Below are 23,389 nucleotides of genomic sequence, written 5' to 3' on the forward strand. Positions count from 1 at the left end.
TAACTGACATGTGCAACCTAATACTCCTAATCAACTTATAATACATAGGAACCTACTATCCCTTTATAAAAAATCTTTCTAATTTTATTAATATAGGTAACTTGTCATATTTATAGTCACCTGTAATAATGAAATGACATATCTTCTTAACCCAAGCAAAACGGAGCTGGTGGTGACCGGTGGCTCTCTTACTCCCTGGTCTCCCAACTTTTGGCCTACAGCTCTGGGTTCCCCTCCCTGTCCAGTTAATACTGTGAAGAGCTTGGGGGTCACCATCTCTAGTGACCTCTCAATGCGGCCACACATTAACACCGTCACTTCGGCTTGTTTCTTTCATCTTCGCCGAATTGGGAAGATTCGCAGGTTTCTATCCCAAGAGGCCCTTATTCTTGTTATCCTTGCCCTCATTACCTCACGTCTAGATTATGCCAACTGTCTATACGTGGGGGTCCCTGCCTGCCATCTTTCCCGACTCCAACTGGTCCAGAATCAGGCAGCCAGATTAATTTTTTAGCAACCTAAACATCAGCACGTCACCCCTTTGCTGAAAACTTTACACTGGCTCCCAGTTGTACAGCGGTGTGTTTTTAAAATGGCCTGCACCATCTTTAAGTCCTTGTTTACCTGTGCCCCTGCCTTTATCTCTTCCTGTTTGCACGCCTATGTCCCTTCCCGTCACCTTAGATCTTCAACTCATAACCTTCTGATCACCCCCAGGTTCAATCGTAAGAAACATGGGGGAGCCTGTTTCTCTTTTCTTGCTCCTGTTACTTGGAACTCCCTTCCTCTTGCCATCCGTCTGTCCACTGACTATCGTTGCTTCCGCAATTCTTTGAAAACCTACCTGTTCCGTTTGGCGCACGGCTAGCGGCCTGTTCCTGAATGTTCTTCTCCCACCTGGTCTAGAGCGCCAAGAAACCAATTGGTGTACGTGCGCGGTACCAAATCTTTTTTAATAATAATAATAATAATAACTGTAATACCTTGTTATAGTTGACTTCTAACATGATAATGCCAACTGCCAGAGTCAGCATTCTAGATGAAAAGCAGGCCACGGAAAATAAAGCTGCGGTTTAAACAAGAACTGGCTTTTCCTTCTTCTGATCTGGTTTCAGAAAAGAAACTGTGAGGAGCAGAAAGGAAATATATATGGCAATATGTTTATGTTTTGCACACTAAATGTAATTATAGGAAGAATACAGCCTCTCAACGTTTGTCCACCCATTCTGAGCCTAAGCTTTATTTTAACCTAATTTACTTTAAACACATACCCCTTTGCAACAAATTACTAACTGCTTTTTGATGTGTTTACTTTCACACTAGATTCCACTTTTATGCTTCTTCCTATCTACAATCATAGTAACACTTTATATGAAGTATACGTCACCAAAGTTTTAAGCTGTTTTTGAAAAAGGTGATGTTCTGACCATGTATTATAAGCAATGAAGTACCCATGCCATGCATTATAAGGATATTGCAAGTCACCTTAGAGTTCCATGACCTTATTGAATACATCGTCCTTCAACCATGTTCCTATATGTGGTCATAAAATTCCTCTGTGAGTTTTTAATTTATCATATATATTTTAATGCCATGACAAATTATAGCAGTACCGGGGAGACAACAAACGTCAATACAAAGCAGGAAAGTATGTAATTTATGGAGATTTATTGAAAATAATTAACACATGTTAAACTATTTGTAGGAAATCTTTTCGACATATTTACTTTTTTAACATAGGCAGTAGACTATTTTTATATTTCATCCATGTATTAGAACAACTGACTTCACAAAGATACTCAAGAGGCGGCTTTACATAGTCCCCAGACCTACAGTGTGTGCTGGCAGATTACATGATTCACAAATGTTTTGATTTCAATTCTTCTTCCTGAGTAACCCGAATAAGAGGAACCTGATGTCACACCCAGTTTTCAGGTGTGTCTTTTGGATAAATGATAGAAACACCCCCTAGCATGGCACCCAGTGCCGAAAATGCCTATAAACATGCAAGTGCTTATAATTATTGTAGCTATGAGGTATAATGGTAAAATGACATATTTAGTCAGAAAGCCACTGTTTGTTGTTACTAGTATTTTACTTTCAAATTATATCTTAACAGGTGGTTGTAGGTGTGGCTGAACGACCCCAAAATTAACCCATGAACATTTAATTGTTTTACTGGGATATTCCTCATCCTTCCCGAACTTCAATATTGATAAAATATACTATAACTGTAGTAAATCCACTTTTTCTGCATGGTCACTCCAGGCATTTCACCTTTTGCCTGACACTATATTTTTGCGGTGCACTTTACACCTGTTAACCAGCAGTAAAGTGCCTGCGTCCCCCTTTTAAACATGGCTGAGTTGGCATGTTCCTAATTGGCATATTTAACTTGACTATAAGTCCCTAGCATACAGTAAAAAGTGTATCTAGAGCCTGGACGTTATGCCACTAGTGGACTGTAGAACCTGTGGTGCCATCCACTAATGTAACAGTATACACATCGCTTTAAGCCTACTACTGTAGCCTGACTGGAGCAGTGTAAAAACTGCAATTCATCTTGTCAAAATAAACTCAATCGACAAGTGAAAACCTCCCTTTTAAATATTAGTAAGTCAGCCCTACGCTGGCTAGTACCCCACAAGGCAGGGTGCCTGTTATTTAAAAGTAGGACATGTAGAAATGCAATGCTAACATATCTATATAGTGAGTAGCAACCAATAGCTATTACCACTCTGGCAAGTCTAGCTGTGCTATGTGGGAAATTAGAGTACTAATTAAAATACTAAGGGCCTAATTAACAAGAATAAACTTTCACTTTGGTGTAAGCTTTCAATTGGACAGCACCTAAAAAGATAATACAGTCGCCTATCTTTTTATGTCTAGAGACTCCGCAGATGGAATGATACTACTAGTAAATACCTTTGTCATATGGAAAAAGTGTAAGTTTATCTTTGTGATTCAGGCCCTAATACTGTATCTCAAGAAAGGAAAACGAGCTAGGGAATTATCAAGCCACTATTTTTAATAGTTATTAACCCCTTCGCTGCGGGGCTAATTTCCCCACAGCGCGGGGGGAGGAGGGCCGCGCACGGCACCGCTGTGCTCATGACGAGCCCAGGCTCGTCATGCAGCACGGTGCTCGTGTGCTGGTGACGAGCCTGGGCTCGTCATGACCACGCCCGCGCAATGGAACGCTCAGCACAGTGGGGAAATTAGCCCCGCGTGTGAGCGTTCCACGGCTCATGACGAGCCTAGGCTCGTCACCAGCACACGAGCACCGTGCTGCATGACGAGCCTAGGCTCGTCATCAGCACAGAAGGGGTTAAAAATCCAATCCTATCGTGAAGTCAGATTTTTTCAAATAAATATTAGGGAAAGTAACATTGAGAAAGGTACCTCTCACATCTTCTAGACCTGATTTTCTCAAACATTAAAAATTTCACCACGGACCCTTCCCTGCAATTTCTTTTGTCCGATCACTTTGCAGTGCGCTTCTCCATACCAAATTACTCTTCATCATCTTTGGCGACAGCAGGCCCCAAGTCATGTCCAGAAACTGGTCCAAACTAGAAATCTCTCTCTCATCTCGATTATTGAACACATCACCAAATGTGGTGCATAAGGTTGACTTAGACCAGAAAGTGGGTTATTAATACATATTACATATATATCTACCACTGGCACTTGCAATAAGGCTAAGACAATATAGGGCTTAGTACAGGTCTTAGAAAATTATTCTCATGCTCAACCCTTGCAAGCTTGGCTGCGAGCAGGCAGGCTTATCTTCCAAGACAGGTATGTAAAGCATTTAAAAACACCAATTTAGTAAATATTTAAGATACAACACCTTAAAAAAAAAATCCAAAACCAATTTATGAAAATAGGAAATATTTGTATCTTTATAATGACACCAAAACAAAAATGTAGGGAACAGGAGATATGAATTTTCAAAGATTTAGCACTATATAGCACATAGTACTCTATATCGCTAAATGAGACTTCTGGTTGCTTTGGGCCGGGACAAACTCAAAGTTTCAAACTGATCGTGATAGAGCCTTGCGCGACTACTCCTAGTGGTAGGTTTAGGGCAGAGTTTTTACCCTATGACTTAGAAACATTTCTGGAGCTTTTCTTCTTGGGGTCTCTCAAAGTTCTCAGCCAGGCGGGATTTGGTGAGGGTTCGCCGTCTTGCCTAGCGACGAGCTCCCGGCCAAACTTGTGTAAGTCAGACTTCCAGTGCTTTGCAGTCGGACAAACCAGAGATCAAGGCCGGAGCATGGTTGAAAGTTGGTGGATTGACTCTGGATTGACTCTTGCCGTTGATTCCACCACCTCTCCTATTTTTGGTCTTAGAAACTTTGACAGGGCTTTTTTCTGCTGTGTCCCTCGCTGCTTTTCACCAGGCCAGGTTAGGTGAGGGTTGTTGGCTTGGGTTTCTGCTTACTATCAGTCAAACTCTGGAAGTCAGACCTCCTGATCTTTTTAGTGGGGCGAACCTGGACAGCAAGCCGGCGCATGGTTGAGGGTTGCTGGCTTGGCTGGCCACTAATTGCTTCAAATGCTGGTACCACTTCACAAAGTTCTCTAAAGGGTCCCAAAGTGTCTAAAATTTACTTCAAGGGCTTCGAAGCTCCAAGATGGTCTTTGGAAGTTTTGGACTTCAGTTCCCACAATCCACTTGGATAAAACCCTTACAAATCGATTGGTAGTCATCCACAACTTATTTTATAGGGGTCCTCCTTATAAATACCTGCCCCGCCCCCCCCCCCACCCCTGGGACACCTAGGCAAGACCCTGGGGGTACCTTATATGCCCTCACATTGTCTTTTATCAATTTCTAAGTGCCCAGAAACACCAAAGCCCAATTTGCATTTTTAAAGCAGACCTGCAACCCAGGGCTGCTTTTAAACGGACCTCAGGCTTCAGCAGTGCACAGTGCAGACATGCCAGTGCAGAAAGGGCTGCTGGCCTCTAAACTGCCATGCCCTATTATATACTAGGGACTAACCGGTAGATGCATCAACGTTTTCATTTGCGATTCTTATCTGCGAAAAATAAGGAATCGCAAATAAGGAATCGCAAATGGCAATGCATCATTTATTTCGCAATTTTATTGAGATTCAGTAAAAATCGCAATTTTTACCGAATTGCAATAAAATTGCGATTTTCAAATTGCGATTTCGCAATTCCCATTGGTTCCTATGGGCCAAAAGGCAATTTGAAACTCGCAAAATGTTAATGCATTCCATGGGTGCCAGGGGGGTCCAAAGGAACCACCCCTGAAATGTATTTTTAAGTGCATGTTACACACACACATGCCCTACGGACATGTGTGTCTGTAACATGACAGTGTTTTAAAATGCATCTTTGGGCATTTTGACACATTTTTGCAAATTACCACGAGGTTCAACCTCGTGGTAATTTGCACCCCCTATTGGCGAAATCGCAATTTTAAAAATAATCATGCATTGCTTTTAAGGAATCGCAAATTTGCGATTCCTTAAAAGCAATCGCATTTTTGGAATTCGCTAAAAATAGCGAATTTCCAAAAATGCTTGATGCATCCCAGACACCTATTTAGGAAGTGCAAACGGCCGAATTTTGCGATTCGCACCGTTTGCACTTCCTAAATAGGTTGATGCATCTAGGCATATAGGTAGTTTCAATCCTCCTACCCTATTATGTGCTAGGGTCTTATAAGGGAGGTCATGCCAAGCATAGGGGTACCCTAACCCATTGTGTACTCTACTGTATGTAGGTGTTTTCACTGTATTTAAAGTGTTTCTACCAGCATAGCACTGGCCCTGGTCCTAGTTAGGCAGAGCCCAGGGTCAGTCAGAGTCAGTGACCACTAGTATCAGGCAGCAAAAAAAGTGGGGTGTGCCCAGGGCACAGGATCAGTTTGCAAGAATGATTTATGATAATGCAATAATAATACATGTTTAAACTGTCAACTTTTGCTTGATAGATCTGTTGATCCACATATAACACTTGGGGGACGCTTGAAAGAGGAGATAATAGGATAGATAATTCAAGATAATTTTTGTGTATCCACAGTCTGGTTGCTGAAGGAATCTGCTTTTGCGCTAACAGGCATATGTCTATGGTTTACATATACTACTTAGGTACACTTGTAAGAGGAGAAACCAGGATTCAAAGATAATGCTTGTGTATCCACAGTCTGGATGGGGAAGGACCATACTTTAGTTCTACCAGATTTCTGTCCCTGTGTTTGTTGTGAGAACAGTATCTACAGTATAGTGTTAGATATAGGAGGACACTAGGATTACCATAGTACACTCCCCACACACACTCAGCGCTTAGAGCCTAAGTTGAGCAAGGCATAGGTCTTTTGCTATTTTGAAAATTCTAAAGTAGGTAGGGTTGGCCCCGGAAGGATTTACCCCATGGGTTAGAGCATCATCGGATGGATTGGGATGTAAAGGGCTTAAAGATTGGGACGTAAGAGACTAAATCAAAAGGCTGGACCAGGATGAACAGGGTTAGTATATCAGACCTTGGCTCCATCACGCTCAGCCTCAAATTGCACCCAGATTATGGTGTACTGCGATCATTGACTATCATTGGTGCTTTGTGCTTTTTGTGTTATTTCTACTTAAAACATAAAAAGTTGATATTTCCTCTTCCCTTATTGGATTTGTGTAATAGTAATGCATTTTGTTTATTAAATGTAATCTATTTTTCAAATTTTTTATTGCACATTATTACTGTTTTGGCACTGCATCAGTTAAGCCTGTGCATTCTGGGCCATTGCTGAAAGTGGGTGAGCCCAGGTTAATTTATAGACTTTGAGGGTTCACCATCACAAGTGTTGTGATTATTCCTTGAGATGGGTAGTCAGTCACCCCAAATAATAATCCAGTTTCTCACAGTAGTCCTCTGGAAGTGGGTAGGCTATTTCTTAACCCTGGGCGTAGTGGGCATAGCAGGGCTATGCGGAGCGCCACGGAGGTTAAAACAATCTCAGCACACTCCGCATAGCTCCATTACGCGCCTCCCTCCCTAATAAAAATAGTTATAGAAGCTTAAAAAAAACAATATAAAGTATTAAAAACACGCCTTACCTGAGCTGCAGCGTCCCTGGGCTGCCCTCTTCCTCCATCGCAACTATAACTATTATTAATAGGGCAAGTGGGAGGAGGGGGCTGGTTTCAACTCCGCTCCACTGCGGAGTGTGTGGGGTGTTGCCTACTCCACCTATTCGCAAAGCGCGGGGCAGGCAACACTCCGCACACTCCGTGGGCATACGGAGCTCTCTGCCCGCGCTTACTACTTATGAGCAATGTGCTGTTCTTATATTATAGCTGTTATTGGAAAGACAGAACCTTACAGATATGAACAATGTTTTTTTATGGAGGGGAAGGACAGGCCCTTGCAGGGCAATGTAGGATTTTAGTTTTTCAAGGAATATAAAGTAGTGTAATGCTTTTAAAAACAATTTCCTGCCTAGAAAAACTCAACTATATCCATAGCAGAGGAGAGAGCCGGGCACCCCTTTACAATTTCTGCAGTGTTTTAAACAGGCCTGGAAAAAAGCAGATATGCTTTTAATACTCAAGCAAGTTGGCAGGCTTTGTTCATCAAACTAATATACATTTTAATTTTCAATTAATGAGTCAAGAAACATTATTTGAGATGTGGATATCTTGTCACGTTTAGCACATCACTTCTAACTGGACCACATTCTCTTTCTACTTTACACTCACAGACATGCACACAGCTCACTCCCTTTTATCTGAAATCTCCCTCTTCCTACAGCAACTATACATGTTTTCTACATTTTTGTGGTACAATATTAGAACACTACTTATTTGACCCCCCAACAATAAACTAACACAAGCTGTCAAGTTCTGGAATAATTTGTTACTCTCAGATGTCTGCTGTGCCACCAGTAACCTACTGCCAGTTGCCCAAACTACAGAAATATCTAATGATTCCCACATGTCTCTGTCGATCAATAAAATGTCAGCTCATACAGGGCACAAAATGCTTGTAAAAAAGTTCAACGTTTACCCTTTTTGAAAGTGTTCAGTAAGAAGAAACCAGTTTTATTTAGAACATAGTTAATAAGTAGTCTATTAAATATTTTCATCAAAAGTGAAATACCATATGACATTAGTAACAAGAAGTATGAATGTTATTATTGCTCCGCTACTTTTCCTTGGCCCCAAATTATATCAACAGGAATATTCTAGTGATATACTCTAATGGTTTGTCCTTAGATGCTTGATTTAGTGTTATAGTCTTTCAGGCAGGTGCAAGATGTAGTGGCCTTGGTTAAGGATCAAAAACCTTGAAGTGAATACAGCTGAATCGGCCACATTACATTTCGTAATATACAAAACACGATTGAGACATCCATAAATTACGTCATTTGTAAAAATGCAATGAGAGAGTAATCTGGAAATCAAAGTGCCAATTAGGTACCCGGAGGTCATTCCTCTGAGGACAATGACTGCACCCCCAGTTGCCAGGACACTGATGGGGATATTAAGTGTGTTTCCTCAAGGAGGTTGTATCTGACATGGGGACCAACTTCATGTCTGCCAACATGAAGTCCGTGTGGGTGAAATGTGGGGTTAACTATCATTTCCCCACACCATACCACACCAGAATAATGGGTTTGTTGAATGATTCAACAAGACCGTGAAGGACATGACTATGGCCTACTAGAACCCATGAGGTGCAAGTGGGATGTCCTTTTACTATGCCTTCTCTTTGCATACCAAGAAGTGTCTCAGAAGGGTGCAGGGTTTAGTCACTTTGAAGGCCACTCTGTGGAGTATCACCCTGCCCAGAAAGTGTGGGTGATGGAGCGCAGGGCCTTAAAGTACTGATGGTCAGGGTCCTATGAGATCAAGAGTGGGAAGTGGAGGTGTCCTACCAGTGGCATTAGGACTCCTCTTACTTCAGCCCTGATATCCAGTGGTAACGTGCTTGTGGACCCTGATGGACAACAGAGAGACAGCCGCTCTCATCCTACTGGACCTCTCGGCAGCCTTTGATACCATCTGCCACCGCACCCTAATAACCCACCTCTACAACACTGGGATCCAAGGAAAGGCTCTGGACTGGATCACATCGTTCCTCTCCGACAGAACCCAGAGTGTCCGCCTCCCTCCCTTGCGCCCCGAGGCCACCAAGATCATCTGCGGCGTACCCCAGGGCTCCTCACTCAGCCCAACCCTCTTCAATATCTACATGAGCCCCCTCGCCACCATCGCACGCAAACACAACATCAACATCATCTCCTACACCGACGACACCCAACTGATACTCTCCCTCACCAATGACCAACTCACCCCCAAAGCCAACTTACAGGATGGAATGAAAGATGTCGCAGAATGGATGAAGCACAGTCGTCTGAAGCTCAACTCGGACAAGACAGAGATCCTCATCCTCGGACAATCCCCATCCGCCTGGGACGACTCCTGGTGGCCCACGACGCTGGGCACCGCACCGACACCCACAGACCACGCACGCAACCTGGGATTCATCCTGGACTCCTCCCTCACGATGACCAAGCAAGTCAACGCAGTCTCGTCCTCATGCTTCAACACCCTGCGCATGCTCTGAAAGATCTTCCGGTGGATCCCCAGCCGACTGGACTACGGGAACGCCCTATATGCAGGAACCACAGCCAAACTTCAGAAACGCTTTCAGCGCATACAGAATGCCTCCGCACGACTCATCCTCGACATCCCTCGCCACACTACATATCCGCCCATCCGCTCCACCAGCCTCGTCCTCGCCACCGTCCCACGGATTCGCAGAACCACAACCGGAGGAAGATCGTTCTCCTACCTGGCAGCTAAGACATGGAACTCCCTCCCCGCACACCTACGACTGACCCAGGACCATCTCACCTTCAGGAAACACCTCAAAACCTGGTTATTCGAGCAATAGCGGCACCCGCCCCCCTTCAGCGCCTTGAGACCCTCTTGGGTGAGTAGTGAGCTCTACAAATGTATTGATTGATTGATAGTATTTAAAGACTAGCACATGTGTACTTAAGTTTTACATGTCCGGGGACGCCCAGTTACATGGTCATTTGCTGATACTTGCTGTCACCACTGTCGCGCTGCAACCACAGCCATTGTTTCTCCTCCATACTTGCCACAGCCAATGCGGGCGGACTACTAGGTCCAGGGGGCATTGCAAACTCGCGGCAGGAGCCGCGAGCCATTTTTGGCGCCAAGCCGGTGGCTAAAGCATCGCTAGGGCTCCGGCGAGGCGGGACGCACGCGGGCTCGCCCGGGCTGAGGTTGGGCCCGTCCTTGCCCGTCATCGGCCGGAAGAGGCTGAGCTGGGCCACGGCTCTTGGGTCTTGGCTGTTAGCCGGGATAACATCATCTGATCATCATCTAAAGTACTGTGTTCCTGACATTCTACGCATGGTTTGATAAATTGACAAAAGGACTCTGCCTGCGTCCAAACTGGTGCTCGTTTAATCAAAAATTAAGAGAATTTATTGACCATCTACATACATGTGAAAACCTGGGACACTCTAAATAATAATTAATGGACTGCGTGACGTGTATGATTGTACCTAGGTTTTAGCAGCAAGGAAAGAGACACTACTAATCTTATTAACTGTTGAGTCTGTATTTGGGACAGCATGGGGAAGAGAAAAACATCATCCATAACACAGAAAAAGAGGCAGAGTAAATCGGGGGAAGGGCCCTGCCTATCGTTTATAAACTATTTGACAGGTGCAATGGGTGCAATAGGAAAGCAAATTTTAACAGTAGAATAGGCCATGAACCCAGATAAAACTAATACCGTAGAGGCTCCCACTGTACCTGTTAGTGATAATGACAATGATAAAGTGATAATTGCCCACCAAATGGGAAGGCGAAGTGGTCCAGATGGTTTGGACGGTAGAAATGGATGTATCGTGAATATCTCAGATCATGTTATAGATAGTGTCTCAGAGAGTGACCCCCAACCACCCTCGAAGCGGCCGAGAAACCCAGATAATTTATCAAAGCAGAAGAGAGATAGTAGTGTAAAGGGCCCAGCAGCAACACATTTGAAACAAACAAAAGTACCAAAGAAGAGTAGGACACCTATAGCGAATAAAATGTATGGGTGGGAAAAGGCGTTAGCTAGCTCAGATTCCCGCACACAGGATGAAGTGCTAAAAGTGAGAAATAAATTAGAAGCACTTGATATCTATCTTAGGGATACCCTAGATAAAATGAGCAGAAGATTGGGGGTAATAGAAGACGCTCTGTCTAAATGTCATAATAGATGTGTGTCCCCATCTGAGCCCAATGTTATGCAGTGCGTTCAACGATCGAATATTCACTTAAACCCTAGCACTCACCCGAACACCTCTATTACAAATGTGCAACCTACATTTGGTAATAGAAATGCGGGGATCTGCTCCAAGCATCTTGCCAACAGTAGTAGCACTGTCAACCAATCAGATGGGCCAAAGGTGTTGGGAGAACTAAGGGTAATAGAGGGGCCGGAACTCGAGAACCAAGTAAAATACATAGATCTACCTCCTGCGGCGACACCTATACATTGGTATTAACTAACAGTGGAGTCATATGAAAGTTTGAGAAATAAATCGATATCTTGGCTTGGGGTGAAAACTGATTTAACTGATAGATTGTTTGCTGAGTTTAAAATGGCGGGAAGGGTGGGCTGGATAGGAAGGGACCGCAAAGACCTGGCTGATGATTGTGTGATATTAAATTTTCAGACCCCACACTTAATTCAGTCAATCCCGAGTAGGGAGGGCAATAGTCTAATTTCGACTGATAAGATTAATATTGTCCCACTTGGATTATTTTACAAACCTAGTCATTTCAACCATAGAGTTCAGAGTAGGGCAGTTCCTTTGATAAATCATAATAAAAGATATGGTGTACCCTCTTATAATTGTTTTAGCATACTACCTAGCCTGGAAGAAGTTGATTGACAGAAGGGTTTGGATAAAAATGGAACAAAATCTAAGTATACGAATAATGTATTTGAAAATTGCATCAAAGTTCCAACCACCAGTTTAAGTAATAGGGAAGAAGGCTCAATGATCTGTAAGAATGAGCATGTAATAGGGAGAACAGATCTATTTGTCACACATGAAACTGTAGTACCTCATGACATATTAGACACTGACTTGGTTGAGAATATTTGTATGGAAAATATCGTAGCTATTAATGATAAGCCAAACATACCTACCACAATGAAAGACAACACCCTGAGGAACGTTCGGAGCTTAATACAGTTGTTAGAGAAAATGGTAGATGTAATTTTATGTTTTGGAATGTAGCCGGTCTAAAATCCAAAGTGACAAATGGAATGCGTTTATCCAGCAATATGATCTTGTTAGCCTGCAGGAAACGTGGGCAGTAGATCCAATACACATTAATCGGAATAAAACCCTACATACACCTGCGATACCCTCTAAATATGGTAGAGCAAAAGGAGGGCTGTGCACTTATATCTCGAATCTAATCAACATTGGAACAATTGACATGGTGTTCGAGGAATGTTTTTATCAGATTATTAGATTAGTGGTAGATACCAGCTGTACGGTTATAATAGTGAATTATTATAACAATGTTCCCCGTGAATTATTAGAAGGGGTTGTGAGGACTATTCGTTACCACCTGCAAAATCTGCAGGAAGTAGGGAGTAAAGATTTAATTATAGTCTGGGGGGAGATTTTAACACTGCTCTCTGTCAACATTCGGACACCGGGAATTGTGGATTAACATATGATTTGGAGACTGTCTTTCCCCATTTTCCACATAGAAGGTATGGTGAAAGTTTAAATGACATAATATTTCAATTTGACTTGGGATTTGCAAACATTTTAAGTAGTCCCCCTGTTCCCTTTGGTCCTACTTTTAATGGACGTGGAATTGTTTCTACAATAGATTTTATTTTGGTTTCCAATCGGTATAGTTCAAATATCGATGATTTCTGTATGCACCAGATTTTATTAAGTGATCATTTTGCACATAGCGTGGGTATCTTGCTATTTAGACAAGAAATAAGCAGTGCCCGCAGACCCAAACCTATATTGGAGAATATCTCTCTATCAAGGCAAAATGGCTACACTTTTAGCTGGGATAAGGTGGAACCAAAAGATGTCATGGTCAATGTTGTAACTAATTGTTATGATAAAATCATGGCATGCCTGGATGAAAATAGTACACCTAAAGGAATTGTTGATGGTTTCAAAGATATCACAGACCACATTATGAGAGCACTAACTGTCAGTATAAAAAATAGGAAAAAGAACAAAAGGATAAATGGATGGTTTGATCCAAATTGTACTAGGGCTTACAGAAAGCTTAAGTACGCTCTATATATGGAAGAGAAAGACAGGGACAAGATCAAAGAGGCACGGAAAGAGTACAAGGGTGCCCTAAAACGTAGAAAAGATAGGTTAAGAACAGAGAAATCCAGAATATAGATGGATAGAGCACTTCTCCTCTTTGTATGATGAGGTATCTTTGGGGACAGATGATAACGTGACCCCTGAGGTAGAGTTTGGTATAGCATCTGGGGAACATGGTAATACACTCTGCTTTGAGTTAAGTGAGGTAAACCTTGCCATCGTTTCAAGTTCGGGAGGGAAGGTGTCCCTGTTGATCTTTTTAAAGCCAACATAGCGCTATGGGGCCCATTGCTGACACAAGTGTTCAATGTCTGTAGTTCAGCTGGCTTTGTTTCAACATGGTATGAGTCTATTCTCGTACCAATATTTAAAAAAGGGGATAGAAATGAGCCGGCTTGTTACCAACCAATATCCTTGTTGGATTCAAGAGTGAAAATTATGGGTTGGTGATATTGAATAAACTTCAAGATTGGGCAGAGGACCGGTCGGTGATAAGTGATCTGCAGTTTGGCTTCTACAAAAAGCTAGGCACAATCGAACAGAGCCTTAATATAAATATCCTATTGAATAAATACATTAAAGCAAAAAAGGATGGCCTGTACTTGGCATTCGTCGATTTATCATCAGCGTTTGATTGCGTAAGGCACAATCAACTGTGGTCGATTTAAGAGGAATTGGGCATCGGTTCAGTTTTTTTCTCTTTTTTAAGAGAGTTATATTTAGGGGCAAGGGCACGGGTACGGTTCGGGGCTGGAGGGGAATGCACTGGACACTTTAATGTGAGACGAGGCGTGAGGCAAGGCTGCGTCTTCGCCACGTTCCTTTTCACTCTATACATAAATAACCTGGAAAATGTTTTAGTTCAGGAATGTAAGGACCTACCTGAGGCTGATAAACACCCCATCCCCGCATTGCTATATGCTGACGATGCTGTCCTAATGGCCCGTACACCATTGGCACTTCAAAGGGTCATTACCAGTTTTGCAAATTTTATGATAGAGAGAGGCCTTACTATTAATGTATCTAAAACTTTCACAATGTATTGCGGGATAGGATGCATAAAGAATGGACCTATCTTTATTGATAAAAAACAGATTGAAAGTGCAAATATATTTTCCTACCTTGGTATTTCCTTTGACCGTACAGGGTCATGGGCGCAGGCTGTTAAAGTTAGGAAACTATTGTATATAAAGCCTTTATCTGCACTATCAAATTTTAGTAGGAAATTAGGCAGACGGGCCACGGTTGAACTATTAACTGTTTATAAAGCGAAATGTGTCCCTGTTGCAACTTATGGTGCAGGCATATGTGGGTATGCGGATGTAAGTTCCCTGCCGGCAGCAGAAAACATGTTTTTAAGATTCCATTTGATGGTCCCTAACAGTACTTCTTCATTTATTTGCCACACTGAACTAGGTTTGACATATTAAAAAGATAATATAAAGATTCAACCGGTTCTGTTGTGGCATAGGATATGGACAACCGAAGAAACACATTTTAATCGTGGGGTCTTAGAAGATTATAGGGGCCTGGATGGGGTGATATACATTAGCTGGTTGTCTTATGTTAAATCCTTTCTACATGATATAGGCCATCAATAATTTTATGATGATCCACTCACTATGGTTGGACTGTCTAGGAAAAATCTTAACAATCAATGCCTGAGTTTTTTGTGTGAACAAAGATTGTGTGTTGAAATGAATAAAACCATGGTGCAAGCACATACTCTCACACTAACAACTATTAGCCTGCAGCCATTACTACACTTTATAAAGAATGACTATGATAGATTTTTATTGTTGCGTTTCTGCCTGGGTACCCTGTATAGATTATTAAGTTTTCCAGTTAAAAATGACTGGTCAAAACAGCTTTGCAAATGTCCGTCTGATGATATTTCTGACCAGTCTGCAATACACGTGACATTTTTCAGCAAATTTTATTCTGCACAGAGGAAACTATGGATTATCCCTGTTTTAAAGAAATTTGGTATGAGGTCCTGTCGCCCGGCTCTTGTGGCTCTCCAACAACTAGAGACAGAAATTGTAGAAGCCTCAGTTACAGTCTTTTAAAAAAATGTTTTTAAGTGCAGAAAAACGATCATGATATGATAAATACCAAATGAAATGATGGTTATGTAAGAGGGGCCATGTCCTATAATGTGTATATTAATTAATGCTTTATTAGTCATTTTAATATTTGATATGTGCTTTTATGGTTATCGTCATGTAACCGAATAAAGTATTATTGAATAGAATTGAATGGACATGTCCTGGCAGCAAAAAAAACACAGTTGACGTTCACTATGGCAAGATAACTCTCCTACAGACAAAGAGTTGGTTACCTTATTAAACTTAATAAGTGATAACCTCCGTTTGGGACCAGATAGAGAAATACTACTCCGACTCATTAGTATTGTAATTTAATGGTAGAGATGGATATTTAATCACTATTCTGAAAATGTCACTTTTGTAAGTTGGTGTTTTTCTGCCTACACCAAATGTTCTTTCCTTTTCATGGCCACATGACTGTTTGTGGCTTTCCTTCTTAGGGCCTTGCAGTCTGGGGACAAAAGGGCCCTAGGTGTTGGGAAGGGTGTTCTTCTCCTGAGCAGAAGGACCTGGGAGGTTTTACTTAGCTCTTCTTGAGCTGGGGGCTGTGTCCGCCCTCTTCCTTATTTCAGTTCCTGCCTGCCCTGAAATTGGCACATGCAGCTCACACCTGGGCCTCTCTATCCTTTTTTTTACCCTGGACAGGTTGGAGCTAATCCCAGGGGATAGGGAAGTACTGACCAGAACCAGGTCGGGATTAGACAAAGGAAGTGCCTTCCACAAACTCGCTGCTGCTCTCTTTGCAATAATCTCCTCGGGTCCCTGCAAATGCAAAGCTCCGACTGCGGCTCCCAGTGTGGACCTGGACCTGGATTAAGTTAGATGGTAACTTTCCACCAGGATGAACCTAGTCCCTGTATCTGGCTTGGGCACCATCACAGTAGGCCTGTACTTGTGACTTGGACCCGGTCTAGTGCGACCAGATAACCGCAAGTGGCACTTTGTGTTTATTGGCACTATCTTCACCCACACTTTTAAAAACTCATAACTCAGGTTTAACTTATTTGATTTTTTCATGTTTGTGCCAATATATTTATTAAAATATACTATTTTTTTCTTGTCACCTGTTGTAAATTGATTACGTTTGAGTGCTTTATAAATACTTTACAGATTGCCTCTAAATTAAGTTAAGAGGGTTGAGAGCAGTTTTATTTAATGGCTTTTCTGGTTCACCCAGACAAGGATTGTTTTTATTATTTAAGTGGGACTCTCACCTCTCTCAACTAATAACCCAATTTCTTGTGTCTGTGTGTGCTATGAGGAATCTTTGAGCAGTGTTAGATGTGAGATGAGTTGTGTTCTATAATATATATATATATACACACAGGTTTATTTATAACACAATACATTGTATAATGTGATTTATAGTACTATGATGTATATAGATATTTGCAATTTACGCAGATAAAAGGCTATTTTTTCTAAATAATTTTTATTTGTATTAAATGTACACTATATTTATATTTTGTTGTGTTTTTACTATGTAATGTCTATAGGTGTCAGCAATTACTAAGGTTACATGATCATATTTTCAGTTAGTTCATTGATACATTACTGGAGTAGAGCTTTGTGCCAGTAGTGTTATTTTCTGCCACCCTTGAATGGCATTTCATTCCCTTGCAACACATGTGAGAGATCATATATGATGTGTCATTTGCTCCAAGACTTGGCTGTCATAGATGTGAGCATTTTTTGACCGGCATACTACTGGAATAGATGTAGATGTAACCTTAGTACATTTCAGAAGTCTTACCCTTTTGTATGAGTATATTCGTGTTTGCATGTACTCCTTGTGCCATTTCCTCCTCCAACTTTGTGGTAGATGCCCATTCTCCAGCTTATCTGTGTTGCGACTTCCACATCACACAAATAATGTGGACCTAAGGGTGTGTTTCTCTGCACCTGTGGCAAAAAATTCTCTACATGAGAGGCAGGACAGAGGTAGGTTTAAATCTCTGCCCCAACTAATTTGAATTGCATCTCTACGGACATGACTTAGCACTACACGATTACTAATTCACATACTCCTGTTGTTAATTACCCCCTGAGATATTGTCTGTGTCTGTCTCTGTCTTTAACAGGATTTCACAACACATGTGTTCCCTGTGCTTGCTGTGTAGCATTTTGGAGTAGACGTTCCCAACTTCTGGCCCTAACATGCCAACGTTGTATGTTTTAGTCCTAATTTTCTATTTCTTTCAAGCAGTAATAACCTTTGAAACATCTGGGCATCCCTGCGCGGAGGTTTCACCAGGACATGCACGTGTGTGTGTGTGTGTGTTTGAGCGTGTGTGTGTGTGTGTGCCACTCTACAAATTCATAATAGAAGTTGCATTATAGTTAAATAGCTTCTCTTTGTTCTCTTGCATGTCTGCCAGAAGGCCATTACATTTAGAAAATAAAGTTCTACATAACATTAAATGAACAATGAAGATAATAGAGATATTTATCTAACGCATCTTTTTGTTTAGCCAGCAATGTGTAATGAGCACCATTCAAGCAGTAATCTATGTGGAGGGTATGGTGTGATATTTTTGAAGCATCTTTGAAGGTTAACACTTGCCTTTCATTCTTTTCTGACTTCCTGTGGGCATATTAAAGAATGTCAGATGTGCCCATGCAACAGTGTTCAGCGTTATGTGGAAATCGGAGGCTTGCACAATATTTAAACCGAAAGAGCAACCCATCCACTCAGTTGCACAATCCGCCCGTCTGCGCTATTTCAATGACACCTTCAGGAAGAATTGGCACCTTGAAACAATTAACATGAATTCTCCTTTGTTACAAAACATGTGAATTTTCTTTAAAACCATTCGAAAATGAAGGAATGTTCTTTTTACAAAGACTCTTAACATTAACAATGCATTGATGGCATAGAACACACATACTACATTCTGGAAAACATAAGCCAGGAATGTGTTTTATAAACATAATATTAATAAATTCAAGCACAGGCACTCCTATTCAACCAAACATGGAAGTGATATGGTTTTTAATTGTACACATTAAAAGTCAATTAGGAGATTTCTTACAGAATATTGACAACGTTATTTTAGCTTCCTGTGCCCTCATCACAGGATGCCATTATCTAAATCAAGGGAACAAAGGCATATACAGTGGAATATGCAGTACGTCATGCATTTCATGGCACTATCCCACCCTGAGATGCGTCTTGTGTCTATAGAGGTTTACATTGTGTATTAGGAATCAAATGTAAAACCTTTGCTCTGGGAAGATAAAAAAATAGGAACGCCTGCTTTAGATTAGTTAGAAACTACTACCTGGCTGTATAAATCTATGTTGAGAAAAACAATATCTACGTTCACAAATATCGACAACAAATATCAGAAACCGCCATATAGCAACCCAATACTTTCGGAGGGTTGGAGGGGGTTCGACCCGAAGGTATCAGAGCACTTTACATGAGCGGCAGTTGCGTTCTAGACGGAAACATTCATTTTGTTAGGCACCGGGAGAAAAAGTGATTTGCCCAGAATCACAGGATGTTGGCAAAACTCGAACCAGGTTCCCCAGCTTCGAGGTCAAACGCTCGAGCCAAATGTAGCTTAAAAATAAATCTTATAAATAAAACAATATTGAAAGCAAATATAAATAATTACCCATCATCATCCATAAATTAACAGCAAATCAATCACGAATGCCAAAATATTGAACGGTGGAAAATTGACATAATGCTAAACCAAAAAACAAATATATACATATATATATATATCTATATATATATATATATATAGATATATATATATATATCTATATATATATATATATATATATATATATATATATATATAGATATATGTTATGTTATGTTATGTTATGTTATGTTATTTATTCTTTTGTATAGCGCTACGGTTACTCAAAAAGAGTGTCCCGGCGCTTTAGGTAAGGAGAACTGATTCGCAATAACATAACAAGAAAAAAAAGAGTACAGAACAAACAGGTAGAAAAGGGGCTGCAGGGAGGTCTACTGAGTGAACAAACAGGTTTTAAGACCTCTCCTAAAGTCAAGAAGACTAGTAACCCCCCGAAGTGGGAGCGGAAGCGAATTCCACATCTGTGGAGCCAGCAGGCTGATGGAACGGCCACCCAGGCGCGCTCTCTTAACTCGAGGGACAACCGCCAGGAGCAAAGATTCTGACCTCAGAGACCGAGCCGGATGGTAAAAGGCCAGTCTCTTTTGGAGATGCTTTGCTCCCACAGCATGGAGAGCCTTGTAGGCCAAAGTCATAGCCTTAAAGGCGATCCGTTTGCGGATGGGTAGCCAGTGCAACGTCAACAATAAGCCAGAGACGCTGACACGTCTGTTTAGACCAAAAATGGCCCTGGCCGCCGCATTCTGCGCAACTTGAAGCCGCTGCAACAGGTACTCTGGTAGGCCCAGGTAAAGAATGTTGGCATAATCCAACCTGGAGCCTATCAGAGCCTGCACAGTCAGCCTCCTGTGCTCCTCCGACAAAAGAGGCAAAAACCTCTGCAGCATCTTTAATAGACCGAAGCAGGTGCCAGTCACTCCAAGGAACTGGGCTTTCATCGTCAGCCCCTTGTCCATCTTAACCCCCAAGTTTTTAGCCATAGGGGAAGAACCGGACGGAGGGAAGATATCGATGGGCCACCAGGCCTGCCAGCTAGGCTCCGTATCGCACCCGAAAAAGAGTACCTCGGATTTATCGGAATTGCACTTGAGGCTGTTCAGTTGGAACCATATGAACACAGCCCCAAGGCAATTCCGGATACTCTCCCCGTCAAAGTCTGCTCCTCTCTCACAAGAAAAGAGGAGCTGGGTGTCGTCGGCATACGACACGATCCGGGCACCAAATGACTCCGCCACCCCCGCCAAAGGGGTCATAAAGATGTTAAAGAGGGTCGGGCTCAATATAGAGCCCTGAGAGACCCCGACTCCCAAAGGCGGCATCACGGCGGTGTCAGGCGATGTCCAGACCGTTTGCCGGCGGCCAGCTAGAAAGGACGAAAACCAGCTGAGCACCGTCCCCCGAAGACCTATCTCATAGAGTCTTGCGAGAAGGCCATCATGGGGGACGGTGTCAAAAGCCGCCGACAAGTCCAACAACACCAACATGACTTTGCCCCCGGTGTCCAACACCCCTTTGATAGTTTCAGAATCCTCAAGGAGCGCGGTCTCGGTGCTACGATTTGAACGGAAGCCAGACTGGGAGTCATGCAAGATCTCGTGAGTCTCCAAAAAATTAGAGAGCACCGACTGAACATGTTTCTCCAAAATCTTAACGAGAGCCGGCAACAGTGAAATCGGCCTATAGTTGGCTGGGACCTTCGGGTCAAGACCCGGTTTTTTAAGCAGCGGGATGACCATTGCCTGCTTCCAAACTGGTGGAACCACTCCCTGCCTCAACGAGAGATTCAGAAGAGGGTTCGCCAGTGGATTGATTACTTCCGCCAACTTACCCAAAAGCTTGGCTGGGCAAGGGTCAAGTGGAGACCCAGATTTCAAATTGCCCATAAGCGCTTAGGAGGCTGGGGCTGACAAAGATGGAAACTCAGCCAATATGACGCCCTGCGAGGCCGGAGGAAACATACCGGCCTCGGATGTAAGCGGCCTAACAGGTGCTCCCGCTGGAAAAGAGTCCTGTATGAGTTTTATCTTGCTTGTAAAAAAACAAGCAAGATCCGCCGCCCAGGATTCTAAGGGCACCTCTTCCGATGTAATGGTCCGAGGAGAAATACATTCTCTGACTATGGTGAAGATCTCCTTCCTAGAGTTAGAGGCCGCTTCAATTCTCCCCGCAAGATAGGCTTTTTTTTCAAGGCGGATATCCCGGTGGTAAGCCTTAACCACAGCCTTGTAGGCCAACCTGTCCGTACTATCATAGTGTGCCCGCCAGGCCCTTTCGGCCACCTTACACTGCTGCCGCTTAGCCCACAGTGCAGTGGTAAACCAAGGGGCCGAGACCCGCTTAGCTGTCAAGCGGGGGGGCAACACCGGGGCCAGGTCGTTAAGCCTGTCAGAAAGCCATGCTTGCAGGGACTCCAAATCTCTCTCCAGCTCACCGGAGAGAGGACAGGGATGATCCGAAGCAGCCTGAGCCAGCATCTCAGGGGTCACTCTGTTGAACGCTCTGAACGCTCGTCCCCGTTGCTGCGGGACAGAGGTGGACAACCTGACAGTGCCACTGATTGCGAATTTGGCAAGCCAATGATCAGACCACAGAACCGGGAGAGTCTCTATCACCACCAAAGGAGATGTAGAGAAGACCTGGTCAAGAGTATGCCCCTTAACGTGAGTCGGCCCCTGCAGATAAGGGATAAGACCCAGCGGGATCATGGCCTCGGAAAGCTTTATAGCAGCGGGGTCAGACGGGTCATCCATCCGAAAGTTAAAATCCCCCGCTACTATACAGTGTTCTGCTCTCAGGGCCAGTCCCAGCAACACCGAGTCGAGGTCTGCAAAGAACGTTCCGGGCGGACCAGGGGGTCGATAGACCAAAAGTCCCTTCACTGATTGGTGCGGCGCTAACGTGATTGAAAAAGCAAGCGATTCCGAGCCGCGGATGTCCTCCGTAGGCAAGACGGTACACAACGTGCCCTATATATATATATATCTTTATTCACACACACACACACACACACATATATATATTATATAATATATATGTGTGTGTGTCAAAATAAAATGTATATATATATATCCAGTCAAAAGTGTTGCCCTCATGGAAGTGCCCACACAAGCAGATAATATTATATTTTCTTTAATGGAGGCAGCAGCATTATGAGCGGGAGTTTTTTGCAGCCGGCGCGTTTCGGGAATCTCTCCTTTCATCACAGGCATTTCACAAAGTAAGGCGGGACATCTTCTGCATTCGAATTTCAGTTTATGTACCTGCCTCAGTGGGCGTGAAGACGTGTGCAGGCTTCTGGTACCTGTAGTTGCGCACCGGTATTAGTCCAGTGAGTTGTCTGTATTTACTTGAATTAAAAGTTTTTAAAATTCCAAGTAGGTTGATGTCAGGCCCCACTCGCGCTTAGCTGCTCTCTTATGCCACCATAAAACGTACTACTGTCCCCTTATTGATGAAAGCATCCGAATGGCGTCATCAAGTCCGTATTCCGCAGCTGGGCCAGCCGCTAATCATCCAGTCAAAAGATTGCCCCCATGGAAGAGCCCACACGAGTAGATAATATAGTATTTTCTTTAATAATGGAGGCAGCAGCATCATGGGCGGGAGTCTTTCATCGTTTCTTCCAGCCGACATCTTGCGCATACGAATTTCAATTTATGTACCTGCTCCAGTGGGTGTGACGACTTGTGCAGCCTTCTGGTACCTGTAGTTGTGCAACATATTATTCCAGTAAGTTGTCCGTATTTACTTGAATTAAATGTTTTTAAAATCCCAAGTGGGTTGATGTCAGGTCCAACTCCGCTGAGCTGCTCTTTTATGCCACCATAAAACTTACTACTGTCCCTTATTGATGAAAGCAGCCGAATGGCGTCATCAGGTCCGAATTGAATGCAGCGTGGCTCTTCCGCGGCTGGGCCAACTGCTAAACATCCAGTCAAAAGAGTTGCCCCCATGGAAGAGCCCACACGAGTAGATAATATTGTATTTTCTTTAATGGAGGAAGCAGCATCATGGGTGGGAGTCTTTCATCGTTCCTTGCAGCCGACGCGTTCCAAAAGGGGCAACCTTGGATTGTAGATTTATAGATATAAAAATCACTACAGAAAGGCTCGGTTTTCGCTGCATGTAGTGGAACATCTTTAATGCGGTGCAACACTTCACGACTGAGCCCAGCAGTAATTTATTACCTCCCAAATCCTCCCGCAAGTAAAGGACACACAGAGCGCACTCACAAAAAGGTTTTCACAGCATGTTTAATCCTTCAAATTCAATGCATGGGT

General features: G+C 42.9%; 1 protein-coding gene across 1 annotated transcript in view; it reads right to left on the bottom strand.

The window, feature by feature from the left end:
- The window catches only part of ENTREP2 (endosomal transmembrane epsin interactor 2), a 1,796,185-nt gene that overhangs the window by 490,556 nt on the left and 1,282,240 nt on the right, over positions 1–23,389 (bottom strand). The gene's annotated exons all lie outside the window — the stretch shown is intronic.

Source organism: Lissotriton vulgaris, chromosome 2_1, assembly GCF_964263255.1.
Source record: "Lissotriton vulgaris chromosome 2_1, aLisVul1.2, whole genome shotgun sequence".
NCBI classification, from domain to species: domain Eukaryota; kingdom Metazoa; phylum Chordata; class Amphibia; order Caudata; family Salamandridae; genus Lissotriton; species Lissotriton vulgaris.